We start from the raw sequence: 24581 nt of genomic DNA, 5'->3' as shown, positions 1-24581 counted from the left end.
ACAATATGCATTACTTTGTCGGAAAGAAAGCATATCCTCTTTCAGAGTTAAATTATTTGTCGAGCAATAATTTTACTGTTCCAACAATAGCATAAATTGGAAAACGAAACCGATTCTGATTTGTTCTCCGGGCTCACAGAGCGCGGCACCAGGTGGCACCGTGCGCTGCGCTTCCGCTTCCGATCTAACGAGAGGAGGGGTTGACGAAGCTGCGTTGTGTAGTCGGCCTGGTTTTGTCGTTTTACGTTGTACAGATTATTAGTTTACCGTAAATATGTCTTGATTTGTACTCAAGAGTGGAGCAAGGCCCCAGGGAACAGAGATTGACGCATCGTGAGCGAAGAACAGAAGCGATGGATGGCAAAGCTGCTTGACTCGGCATGTTCGAATTGGGCAAAGTTTCGTACTCGTCGCCGTGTGGTGTACGCTTGTGTGCTCGTCATGTGCCGTCATAGCGCGGGGATATTTGCGCTGAATGTGTTTCCCTTCGTCTACAAAACTCTGCACGCTGCGGCATCGAAGAAGTTGTCCTGTGTTCTGGTGCACGTATGCGCTTAGATACTCGATAGCCTGCCATCAACGGGTGTTCCAAGTCTACGCGCGCTCGTAACTTGCACTTGAGGTAAGCCCATTGTAAATATATTTGTTCGATTTCCATAGCGTAGCGTAGTTGTTAACATGATGTGTGGTAAGCTGGCGTCGCGATATAGAACTATTGTTTCAAAAGGCCAGTAAACAGCGTCTCAGGGCAAAAATGGCGCGTGAATGGAAAAAAGGATCACGTATCAATTGAAGTCGATCTCCATGGTAGCGCGATCACCATGTGACGATTATAACCTCCCCACGAAACACAAAACGTCTTGAAAACTTCTCGGAACGGCTACAAACGGCTATAGATGTCTTGGTCTACGCGAAGATGTTAAACAGATTTTTTGGAAACATTATGTAGCAGGAAGTACGGTTAATCAACAATGCTATTGTGTTTCAGCTGTGGTAACAGCCCACCGGAGTATACTTTGGTGAACGCCCTGAGAGCGTATAACTCAAGAACTTTCTTAGATGTTTTTGTCGGAAAATGTGCGACATGCTTGGGCGTGCGCCTGAAAGTGAAAAAGATGTAAAATGCGCGTGGGGGCCCGACGCGCAGCGTTACATTCCGTGCGACTTTAACAAGCCATATGCAATCCGTTAACGTCGCATCATATAGCCTTTCGCTGCTTTCCCCCTTTGGGTGAACAAGCAGAAAAAGCCTGCGGGGTTATTTGATTCCTTTCCGATTTTTTCACTCGATGAGTCTGTCACGACAGTCAAAGTTTAGAAAAAAGAAAACGGCCGGGCGCACACGTGCGCGCCCGTTCTGCGTCCTTATCAGAGCCGAGCCTTCCTTTCCCTTTTCGTGAACAAGCGGTGAAGCCGGAATTGCGATACCAGCTATCGTCACCAACATCACCAACAGATCTGGCCGCGCGCAGTCGCAAACGTGCGCTCCGTTTGAGCGAACTGCTATCTGCTCTTGGACCGCACCAGGGGGGCGCGCTGAAGTTTCCGCGAGCGATTCAAAGGGCCGTGCTCATGCTCGCAAGCGTTCGCTCACCAGTGCTCATGCTTCTCTTCCCAAGTCTTTTGCTCACGTTCAAGCCTTGACCAGCGCCTGCAGATACGGTGCAGTTCCTTACGGTACGTATACTTTTACCTGCTACAACTTGCACGCCACTTTTGTTTTGGCAGGCCCGTGCTGGCCCGAAGTTTAGACTCGAATATATTTGCATGCACGGTATGTAGCAGAACGTTCTTTTGTGATCTGGGAGGTAAAGCCGGAGTTTCACATAATTGGTTGAATGATTACAGAAATTCGAGCTGCGTGTGGCCTTTAAGATGGCCGCAGCGTGCTGCATTGCGTAGTATACCGGGACTTGCTCTCTTGGCTTCTCCTCTGTGTAGCTTCCAGCACGCTAGCAGGCAGGAAAATAGTCTTGCATTGGTGTGGTAACTTCACTTATAGTTGGAGGATTGGAAAACTTTTTGCAGCATGAGACTCGTGAGATGGCGTCCTTTAATATAGTAAGGCCATTCTATGATTAGTTAAGTGTTTAGGGTCCCTTTAGGAAGAGAATGGTTTTATTGACATGTACAATACCGCAGGGATATTGTAAGAGACACTCGGAAGGAGCAGTTGCCGGCCTTGATTGTCAGGCTAAGCCCACCTGTTGCTACAACTCACCAACACCACTACTTAAATAAAAGTAGCATACTCTTGTAAGAGATCTGTTTGCAAACCATCTAACTGCTAATGACCTACAGCAAGTCATGTGTGGATCATACCATTTGCCAGTTTAATTTCACTCTACAGTAGCTTTTTCATATCATATCTGCAACATAATTCTGAACGTCATCGTACAGCATAAGATTTTGAGAGAGAAAGTATTGCTTAAATTTATAAAGTAAATGTGACCGAAGTAAAACAACGGCACATATGTTGCTATTTGAAATACCGAATCGCACATCTTTATTGTAAATCAAGTGTGGCTTACTCACTTTTTTCTTCCCTGTTGTATTACAGAGCGAACTTCTGTGGGCAGCCAGCAGTATCCAAGAGGGAAGGGACCTGGATTGCTGTGGTTACTGCAGCTATGTCTTATTTTCTGTGGTCACCCTATCTACTGTATTAAAAAATTTTGTAAAATAATTCTGCATGTCCTTTAATTTATTAGTCAATAAAGCCGGTTTCTCACAAGGTCAGGTAATTTTTTTCTGCATGTTGTTATGCTCATTTGCTTTGGATGTGTATTGCACATTTGATATGTTAAACAATTTTATGCAAGTTATTATAAACAATATAATGTAATGCTTCAATTTAATTTTCAGTTCTATATAGTAACATGTGTACTATGAAGCTAGCATACGGATGCATGGTATGCGGTAGAAGTGGCCAATAATTTTACTTACCACGTCACTGTAGAATGACAATCTATAAATGCTGCTTTAAATACAGCTATAAAAGCCTGCATATTGTTTCTGAAGCCATTATACGTTATGACTTCGGAAACAATATGCAGGCTTTTATAGCTTAATGAAGAATTTTGTTAGACGTCCCCAGAATTGTTATAATTTATAACAGAATTCTGGGAACGTCTAATAAAATTCTTAACTTGTTCTTGTCAAGATGTTTTATAAAAGCCTGCATAATGTTTCCAAAGTCATTATTACAGAATTCTGGGAACGTCTAATACAATTCTTGAAGTTGTTCTTGTCGAGATGTTTATTAGCCAACTTTTAGCGTAACGTCAGCAGTGCTTACTGAAGTACCTGTAGACGTCCACGGCTAGAAAATGTCTTGACCAGTACAGCTATTAGACTTTTGAATTATCCGTTCAAGACATCTTTTAGACATCAAGTAGCTGCTTGTGTGTTTCGAGGGTCTTGCTCACTTGCGTTAAAAACGTAGAATAAAAGTGCATTCAGTTGCGCACATAACTTGTATTGACGCTTGTACAGGCTTGAGAGCATACTGTATTTGATCATCTAAACGTTCGAAGTAATAGCAGTGGTTCACTATGTGTGATGGTTACTTTTCTGCTTGCATGCGCTGCTTTATTGCAGTGACAAAAAAAATATTGTTAGCTCAGCTGTGTCTTTCTTTGGTGCAACTGATTGCGGTGTAGCAATAGGTTTTGCTTCGAATGATGCCTGAGCAGTCAAGGCATTTGTGTCTGTAAGCTAGCTGCAAATGTTGTATCAGTTGCAAAAGAAAAAAAAAGGACATACCAGTGAAGTGAATGCAGTCATCATAGGCTGGTATTTTATAAATACTCGAGTTGAATTGCTTCAGTGGAGGGTAGATATGCATGAAAACCAGATGACTGTGTTGATATTTAGCAGGACCAAGGTTACATAACATTACTAATTCATTATTTTCTTTCACTGAAAGGCTTGTTACTGTTGCCCTGCTGCAGTTGAGAAGAGGTCTGCTGGGCCTGCCAAGTGCCCATGTCTCAAGTTGCTGCAGTTTTGTTCCCCTCAAAGTGAGTGCATTTTTTTCTCTGAATGAATGAATGAATGAATGTTTATTTTTCCACAAAACATGTACAATACAGTATTGTGGTGGGAAAGTGGGAAAAAAGCTGCTCATGGCAGCTTGACTGGTCCCATGAACCCAGAAACATCCGAGCAGCAGGGTGGAGTAACATATTTCGTAATTACTATATAAAAAATTCCGATTATATAAATACAACATTGATCATCTAGTCAATAAAGACATATTGGAATCATAACGGAATCAGACATAGTTTAAACACAAAGACACAAATGAATCATTTAGAGGCGTGAAAAAAAAGTTATAAAGATCAACTGGTGAACATGACAGTCAGTAGCGCACCCAGGATCTCTGCCAGGGGGGGGGGGGGGGGGGCGTTGACAGTTTGCCAATACCATCTTAACAGCACTAATTTGGATTTCTTCACAAGAAATTGTCAAAAAAATGTGCTTTTGCGAGTGTGCAGACAATTGCGCGTCTTACATCTTAGTTACAGCACTCAAATGCATAAGGCAAGAAAAGGGGTTAAACCAAAGCGGGGGGGGGGGGTTCAGTCGGCCTCAGGGGGGGGGCGTTACAACCCCCGAATCCCCCCCCCCGTCGGTGCGCCACTGATGACAGTACATCAATTTCATTACTCAACAGTTCATTGAGTAGCCTAGGCAGTCTTGAACATAGCATTTGCTTGCCGTAATTGGTATGTGAGTGAGGTGTGTACCAGGATTCTGGAAATCTAGTTGTGTATGTTGCTTTACGCTTGTTGAGTTGGGCTATTGACTGTATAAGGCTTATATTGCTTTTGTGTTCCTTTTTATAGGCTATTGCCAGATGGTACTCCTTAAGATTTGTTATTTTCAAAGTTCTAAGCTCTTGAAATAAGGAGGCAGATGGGAAGTCGTACGGCCTGTTACATACAGCACAAACTGCTTTCTTTTGTAGTAGGTACAACTTCTTAATGTTAGTTGCAGAAGTCGTACCCTATACAAGGCAACAGTAGTTTAAGTGGCTCACAAATAAGGAATTATATATCAACTGTTTAACGGAACGGGGGAGAAAGTTCCGTGAGTAGATCAGACCAGCAATTTGGGACAGTTTGCCTGCAACGAAATCTGTATGATTATTCCAGGTCATGGGTTGGTCAAAGTGAACACCTAGAGGTTTTAAAGATTCAGCAATTTCAATCGTAGAGAAATTAAGCCTCAGGTCTTCTTGCAAGATGGCCTGCATATTTTTAGCCCGAAATAGCACTCCTTTAGTTTTTGAGGAATTAATACATAGGCCATTTTCTACTGACCACTTATATAATTTCTCCAGTACGATATTAGCCCTTGAGACTAAATCGTTTGGATTTTTAGACGAAAGAAATAACGCAGTATCATCAGCCTAGATTATAAAATGTGAGTCCCCATCAATGTTCACTAAATCGTTAACATAAATATTAAAGAGAAGGGGCCCTAAAATGCTCCCTTGTGGAACACCAATGTTAACTGAACGAGTTTGAGATGCCTTATTGTTTATTTGAGCCAGCTGTCTTCTGTGATTTACGTAGGATTTAATGAGGTCAAGGGCACTGCCACGAATGCCATAATATATCATTTTAGAAAACAAGAGCTCATGGTTAATGGAATCAAAAGCTTTCGAGAAATCTATAAAGACCCCTAGTGTAAACAGACCTTTTTCAATATTATTTAGGATAAATTCTTTTTGCTCTAGTAGAGCGAGCTGAGTGGATCTATACTTGTGAAAAGCATACTGCTGGTTTGTTAACAGATTATGTTTATCCAAGAAGTTAATTATCCAGCAAGATATAATCTTTTCTAGGCCTTTAGAAAAAACTGGCAGAACCGACACCGGCCTGTAATTTGACAGCATGGTTCTATCACCCTTTTCAAATATTGCAGTTACTTTCGCCGTCTGCATTTCGTGTGGGAATACTCCAGACGAGAGGCAGATATTATAAATATGGACTAATGCTGGCGCGATTATGTCCAGGACAAACTTAACAGGTGTAATTTGAATATTGTCAACATCACAGGCATGACTGTTATTAAGCTCGGAAAAAAGTGAGGTGACTTCTGATTCAGTTGTAGGGTTAATGAAGATCGATTCTGGGCAAGTGGTAGTAATAAATTGGCAGGCGTTGGCACTTACGGGTTGGTGGGGCAGGCAGACAAAATAATCATTGAAACAATCGGGCTACAGGTCGCCGCTCAGTTCAGCCCCATCATGCACGATTCGTAGTGCTGTGGTGGGAGTGGGTACTCGATTCATCAATAAGTTGAGCTTATGCCATAGCTTTCGACTATCGTTGTTGCATAGTGTGAATGATTTGTGGTAGAAAGCCAGTTTAGCAGTACCTAAGTCTTTGTTAAGGCCATTACGGAAACTTTTAAATGCTTTAAGATCGGCTGGATCTCGTGACTTAAGGAATTGATTAAATAATCGCCCCTTCTTTTTAATCTTTTCAAATAAATCCTTCGTAACCCAAGGTTTACGTATCTTTGAAGGCCGTGTGCGGTGTGAATGCGAAGAGAAATGTCTGAAATAGGCGGCGATAAATATTTGCAAAAATCTGTTGTAAGCCACTTCAGCACAAAAAGCACTGTACACAGTACTCCAGTCAACATGACTTAATTCATTACGAAAGCATACTAGCCTATCATCCGTGATTATTTGGGACGGAATATCATTTACAGGTGTTATTTTAGCTTTTCTTTGTAAACTGAAAAATATAGGCATGTGATTGCTAAGGCTATATGATAGAACACAATCTCGTTCAAGCCATAATTAGTGATAAATAGATCAAGGCATGTAGACGTGTCAAGTGTGATTCTAATGGGAGCATTAATGACATTTAACCAGCCATTCGACTGTAATAGTAATTGAAAGTTACGAGTCATGCTGGAACGTTCTAACATGTTGATATTGAAATCTCCACTGAGTACAATTTTGTATTGCAATTCTGCAATGTAAATCCTGAATGGTAACTGGTAGCTGACCTGCGTGAATAAGTGATGTTGTCGTCATAGGCAAAGAGCTACCTACTTAGGTTACGCAACAAGCTTCGCAAGGTCCGCGGTACACCTAATCAGGCATGCATTCTCTCCCTCTTTCTTTCATACAAACACTTTGCCGTTTCGGTGCCAAGCGAAACTGAACTTGTTTGCACATGCCCATTCTTTTGTGGCTTTCAAGAGCATTCTGTTCTGCGCAGTGAGGTTTTCTGTTAGCAAGCCAACAATCTCGAGTTTCCTGACTCGTAAAACGGATAATAACACCTGGCGTCCGGTCATTCTTCGACAAAAGCCTGTGAACCGAAGTGACAGTACTTTCACTCAGAGGAGCTAATTCCAATTTTGATGCTAGAGTGTTGATTTTATCTTAGATTTTCATTCTTTTCTTGTTTAATTCCATGAATTTCCAGGTTTAGTTTATGACTGTGATATTCAAGGTCATTGACTGCGGCAGACACAGCAAGTAGTTCTTTATTCGTGTCTAGCTTCTCAAACTAGCCTACCTAACAAATGTTAGGTAGGCTAGTTTACTAATATCTTACTTTCGGCGTATGTACCCTAATGATCTCAAGGAATTAGCGCATATGTATGCAATGTGCGTTGACCATGAAAGAGTCGAAGTTAGGTTAACACCAAGATATTTATATTGAGTATCATGCAAAATAGTGATGTTATCTATGTGATAAGAAAACGTAGAGTTAGTATACTTGCGGCTAAAAAAAATAATTTTACATTTAGAAATGTTAAGCTTCATTAGCCAAGTGTTACACCAAAGAGAAATAAGTTCAAGATCTTTTTGGAGGATTGTATGATCATCTGCACCCTTAATGGAATGATAAAGAATGCAGTCGTCAGCGAAAATGCACACGCAAGAGGAAATGTTATTCAGTAAGTTATTAATGTATATTAGAAATAGTAACGGACCAAGAACGCTACCTTGTGGTACACCTGAAGTAATGTGTAAGAGAGATGAAAAATTATTAACTGCTGCGAATTGCTGACGATTAGAAAGATAATTGTGAATCCATGTTACTGTAAGAGAATCGTTTAAGAGCAGATAATTTCAAAATAAAACGGCAATGTGCTACAAAGTCAAACACTTTCGAAAAGTCTAGCAATGCACAATAAGTTTGTAGATCCTCTTCCATGTTAGTATGCAAATCAGTTAATTCGAAAAATTGTGTCTCACATGAGAAACTTTTCCGAAATCCGTGTTGATTAGTAAAGAAAAATTTGTTGGCTTACAAGTGGCTGTAGAAATTTGATGCAATTACATGTTCTAACATTTTGCAGCATATAGATGTTAATGATATTGGACGGTAGTTTTCCAGTGCGTATTTATTACCTGACTTAAATATGGGCATAACCTTTGTTATCTTCTAGTTCGAGGGCAGCAAGCGAGTATCTAATGATTGCATGAAGATGTGAGAAAGAATTTTACTAGACACTGTGAGGGTGTTTTTGAGAATTTTAGAATTAATATTGTCAACCTCACAGGATGCGGTTAGCTTGAGGTTATTTATCAGGCATGCGACCCCTTCTACTGTTATATCTATTGGTGACATGTATTGGTAGTTTAGTACAGATACATGCAGCAGAGCAGACTGATCGTCTGTAGTGAATATAGAAGAAAAATAAGTATTGAAAGTAGAAGTGCATTGAGTATCTGGAAGTGGAGTATTGTGTAAAGAAATGTTATTGTGGTCCTGATCAGGGCTTATAATTTGCCAGAACTTCCTAGGATTAGTTTTTAGAAGAGAAGGCAAGTCAGCAGTAGGGTATTTATCCTTAGCAGAAGGCACGGCAAAACAGTAAATTTTTAAGCTTTCCTTGTATTTGTCCCAAGCTGCTTGCATCTGCGAGCGCTTAGCACTGTTGTAGTGGCATTTCTTCCTGTTTCGCAGTAAGCGTAGGGATTTGGTGAACCATGGGTTAGATTTATTGTTGGCTATCTTAATGAGAGGGACGTACTGGTTAACTAAGGCAGACATCTTATTTCTGAAGAGCATCCAATTCTCCACGGATGAACTGTGAAATGAAGGAAACAGCACGTGGGAAAAGAATATATGTAATTCGAAATTCATAACATTGTAATTGGCTTTATTATAATTGCGTATTTCTTTAGTAGCAATACCTGTAAAAATGACTGTACATTAAGAGTTACTTGCAGTAAAGGATGATCACTAAAACCATTAATAGACGCAATTTGGTCAACTGTCTCGGGGGCAGTTGTGAGAAGTAAATCTAAGATACTGTTACCCCGTGTAGGCTGCGTAACAACCTGAAACAGGTTAAAATCTAAGCTTAAATTTATGAATTTTGTTGAGGTATTACATGATGAAGATAAGTTAACCAAGTCGATCAGAGGAAAATTGAAGTCTCCCAGAAGATAAATGGCATCAGACGGGTGAAGCTTCGTCACTGAAACCATGTTGCAGTGCAAGTCGTTAATAAATGAAATAGTAGATCTTGGAGGGTGGTAACAGACACCTATAAGTATTTGGCAGGATGAGGACATGCATACAGCCCAGACAATTTCTAGGTTTCAGTTTGAGTTAATTACATAAGACAGAAGTGTTTTTATTCCTAGAAGGACGCCGCCGCCTCTTATCTTTTCGGTCACACCTGTAAATATTGTAGTAGTGAACCGAATCAAATAATTCTTTATCAGAAATATCCGGATACAACCAAGTTTCAGTTAGTGCTAGTATGTCAGATTTGCTGTCTTCGAGGAAGGAAGAAAGCTGGTCGCGTTTGTGCACAAGGCTTCGAATATTAGTGAACGATAATTATACTGGTGTAAAGGCATAAGAGTTAGACCAATTATGGCTTTTTGGACACGTGTTGCCCTTGAGCTATCTACTAGAAGGAATAACCGAGTTAGTAGCGTTGTCAAATATATATGTCGTTTTCTATGCGCAGCCTGTCAACCGTTAGTTTGAACTGTTTTGTCTGTGTCTTCACGAATGCAATGAGCTGTCTTCTTGCCTGTCTTCTTGCCTTTGATTATACTCGAAATATATATTTTTGTTCTTTCTCTGAAGCCCCATAGGCATCCCCCCTCCCCTCTTGTTGTAATTGTGGTTGCACCATTTATGTGCAAAAATTGTATAGATTACCTGTGCTCCAAGTTCCATTTTATTACAAAGTAAGGCACAAGTACCTAGAGAATTTGGCATAGCAGAAAAGCAAAGTTCAACTGCCAAACACTACCAAGCAGCCTCAGAGTACAGTCTCAAGTAGATAGATTTCATTGGCCATGTAGAGGTGCACAGCATACCTCTTTATTACTTGCTGAACATGTAAGCTGTGAGAAAACTGAATATTTACGTAGCTTCAGCTGTGTGCTCTCAGCCATTGTTCCTGCCCTCGGCAGTTGTGGAAGGTTATCACGACATTTCTTTTTCTAACTCATTTTACTTATTACAGAAGGATTACGTATGTGTACGGAGAAAATGAATCACATGGGCAATGAGAAGCCAACAATGTGTAAACTTGGAATATTGATTGTGCGGTTTGATGGCTCAGATTAAGTAGAAATAAACCATAAACACTTAACTTTTGCTTGACACAAGGCTAAAGCATACACTAACTGTACTTGCCTGCTGTAGCCCTGTGCCAAGTAAATTTCAATTGTGATTTAGCTTTCCAATGTATGCTTCTGTTCTTACATCCTATCAGAGGGCTGGTAGCATGTTTCACATTTCTAGCAGCCAGCTAGCCAGTCCTGCAAAGGTAGCAAAAATGTGGCAACTATATTTTTTAACCGATTTGCTAGAATGTGTAGGCAGTTCGCTTAGAAAACTAAAGCCAAAGAACCAGCCCAGTGATGTGGCTTTCTGTTCGCATGTCACAGGTTAAGAAAAGCAAGGTGGGAGCTGTTGCCACTTTTCCGACTAGAAAGCAAAGCGAGTATAAAAGGGTGCACACCACTGAGCTCTACTATGGGGGCTGGATAGCGCATTGAGTGCCTTTGACTGAAGCCAACCTGGTCCCAGAAGTTGGCTCTATGATTTTGCAGTGGCACTTCACCTGCACGGAGGGTGGCATTTCGTCGCCTAAAATACCTGCCTGTTGTGCCGTACACTACTGAAGCAGACCAGAGAAGTGTTTTGAGATGTCCAGAATTTTCCATCACAGTGCTGACAGCATTGCTAACATAAGTGCTGAAAACACTGGTGAATGAGAAAACACTTTATGTAAGAAAAAAAACTATCGCATACAGGTTCAGATTATCATAAGAGCTCTTACCAGACATGTGGCGACAACATCTCCTGAAAGACAGAAACCCACGAAGAAAAATGTTTACGGCAGCAATATTATGTAACCGCATGCACTATTAAGTGCAACATACACCCTTCTTCCGGGACAAGCCGCTGCATGACACCACATTTCCACTGCCTTCACCTGCGCCTGGCTTGGCGAGCGGCGAAGCGGCATCCAGCAAAACATAGCAGAGATTAGTGGTGCACACAGTATTTTGTGTCCCCTTTCTCGAAGCCAGCTGAACACGTGGTAACTGTTTCCAAAGCAGAAAAACTAAGGGCAAGGGCTCTGAACACATTGCATTGTAAAGTGACTGGTGCTGGGGCATAGCAAATACTGTGGCATTGTAGATTTACACGAGGCAAGCTAGGAGCTCAAACAGCCTGCTGGTTGTTAGCAAATGACCAACATATTCATTTTATCTGCAAGTCAAACCTATCTTGAGAACGCAAATGTTGCTGTTAGAGAAATTGTAGAAGCGAGCTTGCTTGCTGAGAGCAGGCATTTGGGTACAAACTGAGCTCAACACATTAAAGACCAGAACAATTTGTTGAGAATTTCATATCGGCAATCTTAAAGCATGATTTGTTCAGTGATGTTGAGATTCTGCTCAAAGTTGTTGATTGTTACGTTCATATAGTGTTCAAGCATTATGGAAAAAACAATCTTCGCTTGGAGTGCATAGCAAGGGTGTACTCCACACGAGCTTGTGACTTTTTGCTGCACTTTCAAAAACTGTTTTCTTGTTCAGCTGAGATTCTCAAGTTTGAATTGTTAATTATGTGTTGTATATAACCCATCCTAACCTAAACATCTGAATAGAGAACACAACTTGACCTTATTGCTTGATTTTTTTATTGCACACCCCTGTGGCAACATAATTTAATTTGAGAACTGCATGCACCTTATTGAAAAAAATTTCTTGGAACCATAGCCACCAATAACTCCAGCGTGACACGATTATGAAAATTGTAATATTGTACCTCGATCTATAATGTTTTTAAACATATGGTGCTCTGCCTGTGGTGTAAACTGGTTCCTGATATCCAACCCTGATGCAAGAATTCAAGAATAAACAGCAGCAAGAATGTTTGTGCAACTTTTTTCCAGAGAAGCTCACAGCAATTTCCACATGTAAAATAACTGGGAATAAGTTTACTGAGCTGGGAAGAGAAGTTTCTCGTTTGATATTGCCAGATACAAAGTTACGACAAAACTTTTCACTATATTGGTTGCACTTCTATATATAGCCCTGTAATTTGTTGCAAGCCACAGCCAATCAAGAACGGCCACAGCTCAATCATGAGTATGGTGTTGTGCAGTAGCGTAAAATTGGCATCACCTGGAAAGTGTCACAAAGCTACGAATACAACTTAAATGGGTTCTTTTAGGAAAGAGACATAGCTAAGAAAATTATCCTTTTTTATGCAGCCTGTGGAGACAAGAGTTCTTAAACATGGCCCTCAAGAAAGAAGCCGAGACCAGAAACTGGCGATGTTCATTCTGGTTCCAGCAAAGATAGGCCAGCCTTAACCAGCTGGGTTTCAGCTTGAGTCACCCCATGCCACAAGCAGTTGTTCCTACAGGGACCGTGAAAAGGTTCTCTGGAGCACAAGTCTAACTCGGTGCCACCACCTTTCTTCTGCAGTTTGTCTACCTACTCTGCTAACCAGGTGGGTCAAAGAAGGGAAAGGGAATCAACAATTTCAAGCATAGAACTTGCTCGAGCTCTATGCAGTTTGAGTGTAAAATTCTCCAGTTATCATTTACAAAAAACAAGGGAAATAAGTAGATGGTATGGTCTTCATACAGACAAATCTTTCCCACAAAGAATCGGTCAGTATGATTTGGGGGTAGATAGGATAATGATTATAAACATATCTGTTGAAGGTAGTGGTAGTAGACTGAATAATCAAAGAGTTTAGATATCGATTAGAAGACAGGTTTCATTCCACTGCCAGAATTTTAAATCATCCCAATGATTGTGTTTGATGGTTCGTGCGTGTTGAGCGACAGCTCTTCTTGAAGCTTACTTCTTCCTGACATCATTCTTATGCTGCGTAATCCACCTGTTTACTTCCCTGTTTCTCTCGTTCAAGCAAATTTACATTTATCACAAGAAACCTTGTAGATGATTTCCGTAAACTTCCTAATGAGATCAGAGGGTGGCATGCACGCCAGGCTTTCTTAGATATGTGTTCAAGAGCCTCGGATCTTGTGAAGGTTAAAAACATACTAATGCTGAGCAAGTTCTTGGTATCATCTGCAAGATTATTAGCGAACATGAATTTACCTAAATTGGGGAAACAGTCAATCTAAAAAGCATGTCAAGAGATATCGCTAATGAACATACATATACCAACTCAACTACATAAAAATATAGCACCAATAGACCGATCCCACTGGCCAGTTTCACGACGCCACCACTGCTGCGGTGCATGCTAGTACTTGTAGTCATCTGGCCGCTCCAGCCGCCCGGTGTGCCTGTGCGTGCTGTTTGCGAACGATTTTTGGCAATGTTTATGGTTCATGTAGAGCCATCGTGCGATGGGCGGATTGACCTGCTGTGTTCCTGGGTGCTACAACAACCACACAAGGCACAAACGCTTCGGATACTGTGTTTTCTAAAGAGCGAAAGCTTCGAAAGACGTGGATCCAACGGATTAATAGGTGGTATTGGTAATACACAGTGCGAGAAGAAACATGGGGACGAATAGTGGCCGCATTGCGATGGGGGCAAAATGTGAAAACACCCGTGTACTTAGATTTCCTGGAATTTATAGATTATTTGTCGATTATCGATTAGCTATTGATTGGCTATCGCAAGGTATTGGCCACGTATTTTGGCTAGGCTAAGCACTACCAAGTCATCCCCAGCATTTCCCAAAATTTATTGATTATTGATCAATTATCGATTAGCTATTGATTAGCTATGGATTGGCTATCGCAAGGTATTGGCCATGTATTTGGGCTAGGCTAAGCACTACCAAGTCATCCCCAGCATTTCCCTAAATTTATTGATTGATTATTGATTAGCTATTGATTGGCTATCGATGAGTTGGCAATGATTGGCTATTGGCGTTTTTATGTTAAACACTGCCTAGCTTACGTAAGAACTTCTAGATATCGCTGTTACCAAAGTCTGCAAATCGTGCGCAAAAGCTATGTAGGTAAGCATCATTAGGGCACGAAAGTTTTGGCGCTGCATTTTAAACCTGTCTCCAACAGGTATACAAATTCTATTATATCCGTCGCTAAGCAAACATAACACTGCAGTCACCAAGATGCACGTGTGCAAAAATAGTAACGCAAAACTACCGCGTACATCAACATGTACTACATACAAAGCTCGAACAAATACGATACCCCACGCCTAATCAGCGGGTACCAACCGAAATGAAAGAGCAGCAGGCACTTTTCAATGTTCGCCTTGCATGCTGCAATGAACAGCCGATGTAATTTCTTAAAATACATGACGAATGTTTCTTGGTGGTGGAGTCGCAGAGATGTCTGGGAAGCTCGTGCGCAGTACTCAACAAGCGTGGACTGCGGTGGTGTGGTTGACCAGTTGACTACAACCAAGATGGTGGCAGTGCTACTTCCCGAAAACCGCCGCATGCGCAGATCGGTCGGTGGGATCGGTCTATTGCCAGAATTCTTGGGGTGATGCCATTCCTGCAGTGGAATGAAATCTGTCTCCTCATCTTAATCTGGAACCCCTTATAATTCAGACTACTAAATACCTCAGAAGGCTGTCGCAACGTGAATTATGCATGTTGCATTTATTCTGCATTTTATCCATGTATTTAGCTTATATGCAGTATATTGCACTCCAATTTCGTTGTATGAGAAGTTTATTAAAGGGTTTTAACTTGCTTTTAATGTACTTTAGCTGTGTGCTGGCACACTGGTGACAGCTCGCAATAACTACAGCTTGTGGAAATATAATTGCAGCTGCCATATTTTATGTATCTACTAGTGCACAGGTGTCGGCAACAGCAATCGTTAGGCCACCAGAGTGGAATGTGAAACGGGTTGTCAATGTGGAGTACACTCCTGCATAAACTTCATGAGCATTTCTCCTTTTCTGTGGCACAGGTCATTGTTGCAACAACTGTAAATGCATGGTGCCTGTTAACAGCACCCGTAGAGAACGAGAATTATTAATGAACAGTAAACACATTGAATAATCACATAGTTTTTAGTATTTTTCAACGAATTTAACACTTTTTGCCTTGCACTATGCTGTCTTTTTTTTAATTCTAAGGTTGGCATGTCTGCACAAAGTTTTACTGCAGGATGTCATTTTACATGAAAGAGTGCATTTGTTTGCATGACACCTCATCAGGCAACATTGTGCTGCACAGAATGTAATGAGTTTTCTTTTGCGTCGGTCACCATCTCACAAACTGCTCCTTGGTAGTTGAAGTGCAATATTAATGCAATGCACATTTGATGTTCTAACAAAAAGAATCGAGCCCTCTGATCGCCTTATTCTCCTCACTTGATGTCTAGTGTTAAATAGAGTGATTGACACCATGAGCATCAATGTGGTTTGTAATTGTGTGTAGGGGTGGCAGTACATTAATTAATTTTTGGCAGCTTTTTCAATAACTTGAAGTATTGCAGAATGCTGTTTCTTTCAATCATTACTGCCAAATTTTACTTTTGATTGTTGCAACAACTATGATGTAGTCTGCTAGCTCTCATGCCAACCTATATAATGTGAAGGCAACTGTGCTGAAAAAAAAAACTCCTAACGGTTTGCCGGGAACTAAGGTCCATTGAGACCATTAAATTTTAAGCTTACACCTGTAGATGGTACTGCTGAATGAATGCTCACCCATTAGAACTGTCCATAGCATTTCCTTCCATTGAAATAAAATTGAAGCTTTGAATAGCATCTGAACTTAGACTCGTTTGAAAAATGAGCCATTTTCTTGAATTTAAAGAGAGGTTGAATAGGAAGACAGAACCTTGAATTTGGCAACAGTGGCACGAATATAGAGAGTGCTCAACTTTTCATAATCTTGCACCTTGTTTCATGCATTTCCAGTGCTTTAAAGAAATAGGAAAAAAATAAGACAAGAGGGAAGATGCAACAACAGGTAGAAGCTGGTCTTTAACTGATTGTAGTACATGAAAAAGTGCGGGTATAGTATATGTACATTCACAGTTCATGCACGAACAGATGGCGGAACGTGAATTGTCGCGCATGCTTGAAGCCACTTATCAAAGATGCATGGTACAGAGAGATTCTGATGCAAATAATAGTGTTCTATCATTGACAGAGCAATAGCAGCTGTACTGACACATTTGTCTTTTTTTTAAAACAAGAAAGCTTAAGGATCAGACAGAACTTTTGTCCCTTGTACCTGCCCAGAACATGTGTGCTTAACTGTTAAATATTGGTATGCAGTCGCATCGCTTACAATGGTCCACTAAGTGACCGGATCCCCCTAGTGCACATGGTGCTTTGTCAATCTGTCAATGCAATGACCACACTGGCCAATGTAGCATTTGCCATATGACAGGGGGATGTAGTAAACGACCCCAGTACTACATGCCACGAAAGGGGTAGCATGCTTCGTGCATGCTGGACCTTTGTGCCCTTGGTTGTTACTGCTAAGCACATGCGAACCAGCTTTTCCGGCGCTGAAAACAGCACAGGGACACCCCCCCCCCACACACACTTGGCGGCCCTGCTTGTCAGTCGGTGTGACAGGTGGTGCACATAAGGCACAACAACCAACTGGTCATTTATCTGGCCAGGTACAGTTGGCCATTTGCTTTTGATACTCTGAACTTGACTTCTTACCTAGTATAGAGGTGATGATCTTTTGGGGGAAACCCGCCCTGCTAAGGCATTGGGCTTGCTCTTGCAAGCCCATTGCCAGCCAGATAGCGGCTCTGTAATGTCATTTCTCGCAAATAAATTGATGACATAATTAGCGTTTTGTACGAAGAAAGGGTCTGCCACACAAAGCGTATCCATAGCCTTCTCAATTGAACTCGTTGACTGACTTTATTCTGTTCCAAAACCTGATTCACTCAGCTGTGAGAACTTTTATTGAAGAATCTGACCCCATATCTTTTATGAACTCCACTGGTTTATCTACTGACAGCATCCTTGAGCCCTGTGGGATCAATCAAAAGTGGTGCGAATTTTTATATGTCGACGACTACATGGTTGTTAAATCAGGGGCCCCTCAGGGCATTCAGACAATTCACAAGTGTTCTTGAGGTACATGAGTGATCTGGACCAGGTCTCAGTTTTACTCATGAGATGCCTGTCGATGATTGCTTGCAATTCCTTGACCTGTCTTTCCCTCGGAGAACACGTTTGCTGGAAGTATCAACCAAGATCAAAAAAGTGAATCGTAATTTGCAGATCAGCTCACTCAAAGGTGGTTAAGCGTGGCATAGCTGCCAACTGCTTGTGCTCAGCCCTTAATAAGTTGGTGCGCCCACTGGTGGCAGTGAGCTTGCAAGAGCAAGGTCAGCGTCTAAGCAGGGCAGGCTTCCCCCAACAGATAATCACCTCTCTGCTAGAAGGCCCCTGCAAACAGGTCAAGGGCAGAGGATGGAAAGCTAAAGGCATCCGGACTCGGCCGGATAAACGACCGGTTATTATGCCTTATGTGCACCACCTGTCGCACCGCTTGAAAAGCACAGCCACCAAGTGTGGTGTCCGTGTGCTGTTTTCAGCGCCAGAAAACCTGGCTCGCATGTGCCGAGCAGTGAATGACAGTGGGCACAAAGGTCAAGCATGCGCGAAGAAGCACGCTACCCCTTTCGTTGTGTGTAGTACTGCAGTCTTTCACTACATCTCCCTGTCATGTGGCCAATGCTAAATCGGCCTGACCGTTGCATTGACAGATTGAGAGAACACCGTGTGGAAGTCCAGGCCTAGCGGGATCTGGTCACTTAGCAGACCTTTCTAAATGATGCCACGGCGCACCAATATTTAACAGCACATGTGTTCTGGGCAGGTACAAGGATTAAAAGTGCTGTCTCATTCTTGAAGCTTTTTGTATTTAAAAAGGAAGATGATAAATATGTCAGTACAGCTTCTATTGCTCCATCAATGAAAGAACGCGATTACGTGCATCGGAACCTGTCTACCATGCATCTTCATGGAGCAGTGACGGCCATAAGTTCAAGACGTGCAAAAAGAAATTATCGTCATCATGAGTAATAAAATAAAAAGTTAGCACGCACTTCCGGAAAATTCTGGGCTACGATCGCCCAACTTCGCTGTTTCAAGCATTGCGCGGCCGAGTGCAAGGTTGTTTTTCACAGCCTGTTCTTTGTTATTTTATGGTCATATCCAGTTCAATTTTGATCTCCTTATTTATTTTATTTGGTCAATATCTTTTTATTCTTCGTCTTTTGAAAAATGTGTATTCATAACCTTTCTTCATTTTCCATTTCCACTAATGTTAACAAAACACATGTTATTACAAAGATTATTTTTCTTAATTCTTCATTGCTTGGTTTCCAAATGTACAAACAGTTTATTTTAATTCCCATTTTGATATCTGGGTAGACTAGGTCTACTGGATTGAATGCTGCTTACATGTGTAGATCCTTTTCTGGTCTGATCACCCCTACTCCTTGTAAAAACTGACAGCAGTGCCCCTACCCGCTCCATTGCAATCACTGTTAAACACTGCCTTCCAAACTTTATTTTAACACATTGGCTTCTCTTGACCTACTACGTGCACCAGTATCTCACCCAATGAGGGTAGGGTGAGGAAGGTCTGCATACACAAAATGCTGCCAAGGAAAACAGTTGCTACTCTGATAACAAGTACCTTTGTCGCAATGTTAGCTACAGCAACATCCCTTTCTCCAACAATGCCGATTCATGTTCATGTTTTTCAAACACATAAGGGTGATTCCACGAGAATCAACACGGGTCCAAAAATTCATATTTTAGATTTCATTCAATAGTTTATATTTTGTGCGCATACCACTCGGTAGTACGAAAGTGAACTTGCCTTCTTTGACAAATGGATACTTTAGGAGAAAAAAATATCGAAATTCTTCAGGTCGCAGGCGGCATTTTCATGCACCGGGCATTCTCGCAAATTCAGGACAATGTGAAATACAAAATATTACGGCTACAAAGAATGCCTTTTCTTGTGTAAAACGTATACGTGAAGAAGAGTCAGCAAGCGTTGTTTGAGGCTTCTGTGCAAAACGGAAGTGTTTTAGAAAAAAATCTTAATTTGCTACACTTTTCGAAATTTACCTATATTTACGAATTTTTATCTACTAAACTAATGCATGTAGCCTTTTGAAATTTTGTGGGCTATGAGACCTTAACCTATTTAACGATTGTGCTGAATATTGTTGCAGTAGCACAAATTTCCATTTTTACAGTGTGCCTCAAATGTGAAGTTTTGATGAAGAGGAACACTATTTAAAAATCAAAATAAAAAAAACCATCGTTAATTTTTCTCAAAATTTCGTAAACAGCTCTCCACAGACACTGGAAAAAGAACATTAAAAGACATCTTGCATTATTTTGTTTCTAATCACAATATATGTGGTAGAAATGAGAGCTTCGCCGGGATGCAGCAAGGTGCTTAGAAATAGGGACATCGGGGTAAAAAGAACGTCCATTAGCCTCTGACTTGCGTAAACTTAGCCATGATTGCGACACAAGGGTAATTTTACCCTTATGGTTAATACTTATGCATAAATTACCGTTTAGTACAATACTCATTCTCTTGAATGTGAGTAAAGATACGTCAACAGAGCAACCTTTACATGGCGCATTTTATTTAACAAGTGTGCGTAGCTTGCAACGCAGATAATTGCAGATTTAACGGTGAACTACCTGTGCATGTGCACAAGTAACGAAATTTACGGCAGGTAAAAGTCTCAAAATGTCATACTCGCCATGGCTCCGTCGGTAACGTCATTATATAGTATAACCTAAGATAAGGTGGTGGTGGGAGGGGGGGCGATGGTGTTGGTTAGGGCTGATTTAGCTGGCAGATAGTGCCAGCGGTTGCTCTCTTCTACCACCTCTTTAAAAAGTGGGTTGAACAGGTGGTAAAATAGGCGCGACACTTCCTCTCTCAGAAACTTGTGTGTTTTGGAAAACATTACCCTTTTCTGCACACTCTTACGGAAATTGTCTGCTGTGCTAAGCCCCAAGTAGAGCGTTTATGTTTTTATTGAAGTATTGGCAGGCACAGATGAACTGTTTCGCATTAACAAGGAGGGGGGGGGGGTGTTCGCGCAACTAGTTTTTACTATATGAAACAGCGTATAGCTTCTGCGTGACGAATTCCTTAAAGCACTCCTGGATAGTGAGGTGATATTCAAAGTGCTAAAACCACTCCTGGATGGTGAGGTGCTATTCGAAGTGCTGAGAAGTCTTTACATAAGGGGTCATTCATTGGCACTCTTAATTTAATCTGCTGCATCATTGCCTGCAAGTCCAACATGTGGCGGTATCTACTGAAACTTGAGAATGAAATGCCTATTGCTGAGCTCCTTAGCTAACATCAATAACTGTCATGCCGAACTTGCTGCCATACAATGGACGGGATAATTGTTGGAGCACCGCTGGCAAATCCGAAAGGATGATAGCGTGCTGAGTACGCGTCCTCAGTTTACGAAGCGCTGCAGTAATGGCGGCTCTTTCCACATTTTCAATAAGACCAACTGATCCAGAGGGCCAGATCACGCAGATCTATTGAAGCGAATCTAATAAAGCTTGCTCTTAAGAGGAAGCTTTAGCTCGGGCACAACTCCGATGCCGCCTATTCAAATACATGTAAAACGCAGAAACGATTTTCTGAGATAACCACTGGGCCGATTTTACTTAAATTTGTTGCACATGAGAGAGAAAGGTAAATTCTAGTGACTGTCGGACACAAAATGTCGATTTCTGGCCTGCATTATTTAACTAGAATTTTCAAGCATTTGTGGAGACGCGGAAACGATTCGTCATGTTCTTTGTCAGTGCCCACAATACAGTGTGCAGAGACAATCACTCTCCGTCGTGCTGAACCAGTTGGATGACCAGCCGTTATGGAAGAAACAATTCTGCAACATCGACGCGACTCAACATCGCATCAGAAGGCCGTGCAAGCGCTCCTGCGGTTCCTGAAGTCCACTGGCCTGTGTGAACGTGTGACTGGAACGCCTCCTTTGTTACCAACGCCTATGTTTTTTTTTCTGTTTTTTTTTCGCTCTCTCTCTCTCTCTCTTTGCACTGTCTCCAACCCCTTTATCCCCCACCCCAGTGTAGGGTAGCAAACCGGAAACTGACTTCTGGTTAACCTCCCTGCCTTTCCTCTCTCGCTTGCTCTCTCTCTCTCAAGCATTGGTAAGTTTGAAAAAAATAAAAGCACGAAGTTTACAAACTCGTAGCTCTGCACCTATATAAAAGATATCGCAGACCTGTGAAGTCCATTAGAGCATTCAAAGCAGACAAAATTTATTTGCCAATTTATTTCTTACGTGAATTTGTTACATTGTTTACAAGGATTTTGCAAAAGTTCTACACACAAAATAGTAGTCTATTTTAAAGCCATGTAGAATATAGCAATTTTTTACGCTTTAGATTACTATTCGGTGCAGTTTACAAGATTGTGATATGATGTTTCATTGCCGAGTTAGAGTTGTAAATTTGATAGCTTCGTTTTCTGAAGCTCTGCTATTTTGTCAATTTCATTAAACAGTTGACGACTTAAATAAAAAAATTGCAACGAACAGCCACTAGAGTTTCACTTTTCTTTTAACTGCAACAAATGTCATCAAATGTGGTGCAGTGGTTGCCGAGAAAAACGAATTCTCGTTTTACATGTATTACACTGCCAAACACAATAGGGATATGGGAGCTTTGTCAAGCTGCTTTTTAGCGACTTTTACTCCCATACACCTCAAACATGTATGTAAACATGTTGGAAAATAAAATTCAATTCAATAGATAGGAGCACCCACGCTAAAGCTTCCTCTTAAGGCGGCGGCCACACCGCCAGCAACTTTCAATGTATTTCGCTTTACCACTTTGCTACCGCCTCCCACGGACCCACTCCCCATTCTACTACACTCTACGAACTCGTTCAAAAGAGACGATTTTTAGAAGAGCATCATCTGAAAGCACTAACAAAATATGGGCGCGAATGATGGCCCAGTAGCACAATTTACGTCAGAAAGTTAGGCATTCGAGAACTGCGTGCTTGTAATCATAATACTAGTTTACCAAAACTGCCCTTTTGTCGCAATCATGGCCAAGTTTAGGCAAGTCAGAGGCTAATGGACATTCTTTTTACCCCGATGTCCCTATTTCTTAGCACCTTGCTGCATCCCAGCGAAGTTCTCATTGCTACCACATATATTGTCATTAAAAACAAAATAATGCAAGATGTTTTTAATGTTCTTTTTCCAGTGTCTGTGGACAGCTGTTTACGAAATTTTGAGAAAAAGTAACGATGGGTTTTTTTTTTAATTTTGAGTTTTAAATGTGTTCATTTTCGTCAAAACTTCACATTTGAGGCAAACTGTAAAAATGGAAATTTGTGATACAGCAACAATATTCAGCACAATCGTTAAACAGGTTAAGGTCTCATAGCCCACCAAATTTCAAAAGGCTACATGCATTAGTTTAGTAGACAAAAATTCGTAAATATAGCAAATTTCGAAAAATGTAGCAAATTAAGAATTTTTTCTAAAACACTTCCGTTTCACACAGAAGCCTCAAACAACACTTGCTGACTCTTCTTTACGTATACGTTTTACACAAGAAAATGCATTCATTGTAGCCGTATTATTGTATTTCACATTGTTGTGAACTTGCGAGAATGCCCGGTTCATGAAAATGGCGCCTGCCACCTGAAGAATTTCGATATTTTTTTTCTCCTAAAGTATTCATTTGTCAAAGAAGGCAAGTTCACTTTCGTACTACCGAGTGATATGCGTGCAAAATATAAAATATTGAATGAAATCTAAAATATGAATTTTTGGACCCGCGTTGATCTCTCGTGGAATCACCCATAAGTTACCGCTTTGTTGTGCTCTGTGATCATCCTTTTTTGTAGCTTTCTTGGGATGGAAATTTACCAATGATATTTGTTTCTCCTAACAGCAGCAAGTTTATCTTTGCAAGGCATGTGGGATCAAGAACAACTTTGACCAGGAAAAAGTGCAAGACGAGTGGTTGAACAAAATAAAATTGTTTCTGCATTGTAAAGAACTTGGCACCTCAATTGTTACACCTGTTTGTATATATAGGCAATTCATTCATATCACAGTCAAAGTGTTTTGCGTTTTTAGCTATGTCACTGTGTTGGCCCGACAATTTTCTCAATAGCAACTGGCTGCTTTTAGCTGCATTCACGGCATTTGCTTTAAAGAATACGTACTATCACAGACAAGAGCACCAAGGACGCGCAAGCATCAACCGAATTGCATCGCTGCGCCATCAGCTGGGTTCAGCCACACTTACCATCTGCGTTCAAGACCACAGCAAAAACTTTCCGAACGCAGATGTTAGCGAGGCTGATCCCGGATGATAGTGCAACGATAAAATTTGTTTGACGCTGGCACTTCAATAGGCACTTCTCACCCTGATAGTACATTCTTCAAAAATGAATGTACTTTGTAAAATGCAATACGGGAAACACCTGTACTTTAACGGTTGGACCGCATAGTACAGATTCAGCTTACAGCATCTTTCGTTTTCTGTGTACCGGAAGCACCTGTATTTTAACGGTTGAACCGTATAGTATAGATTTGGCATACAGAGTCCTCCGTTTCCTAAATACGAAAGCACTCGTATTTTGCATTACGGTCTTTATTGTACGGCTGTCCGTTCTACGGAAATGACCCTTCTTTAGTTACAGAAAAGTGTTCGGTCACAATTTACCAGCAGATTTTGCCATAAACCAGTTATATTTTGTAAAGTGCACACTCTCATTGGTATGTAGAGCGGCAAAATTTCCAAATCCATATCTCCAAAATTTCGTCATTGCCGGGAACCCACTATGCTTCACAATTTGCGGCTTATATGTATGATTATAGTTTTGTGAGCTGTCTTTAAAGACTCAACCAGTCGCTCGCTCGTGTCAACGCTTGCTTTCCTCTGTGCATTTCACTGTCGTGATAGGGCGTGAAGCAAGACGCAGCATGAACTCCTCACCGAAATTGGCCGGACTCGCTGGAGTTACAGGGCCGTTTGGTGCCCGTCAGGGAACGACAGGTGAACAAAATTAATCCAGAGTCACCCCCTACAGCCTACCTCA

This window comes from Dermacentor silvarum, chromosome 1, assembly GCF_013339745.2.
Source record: "Dermacentor silvarum isolate Dsil-2018 chromosome 1, BIME_Dsil_1.4, whole genome shotgun sequence".
Lineage (NCBI taxonomy): Eukaryota > Metazoa > Arthropoda > Arachnida > Ixodida > Ixodidae > Dermacentor > Dermacentor silvarum.
The sequence above is the reverse complement of the archived record's forward strand: the minus strand, read 5'-3'. Positions refer to the sequence as shown.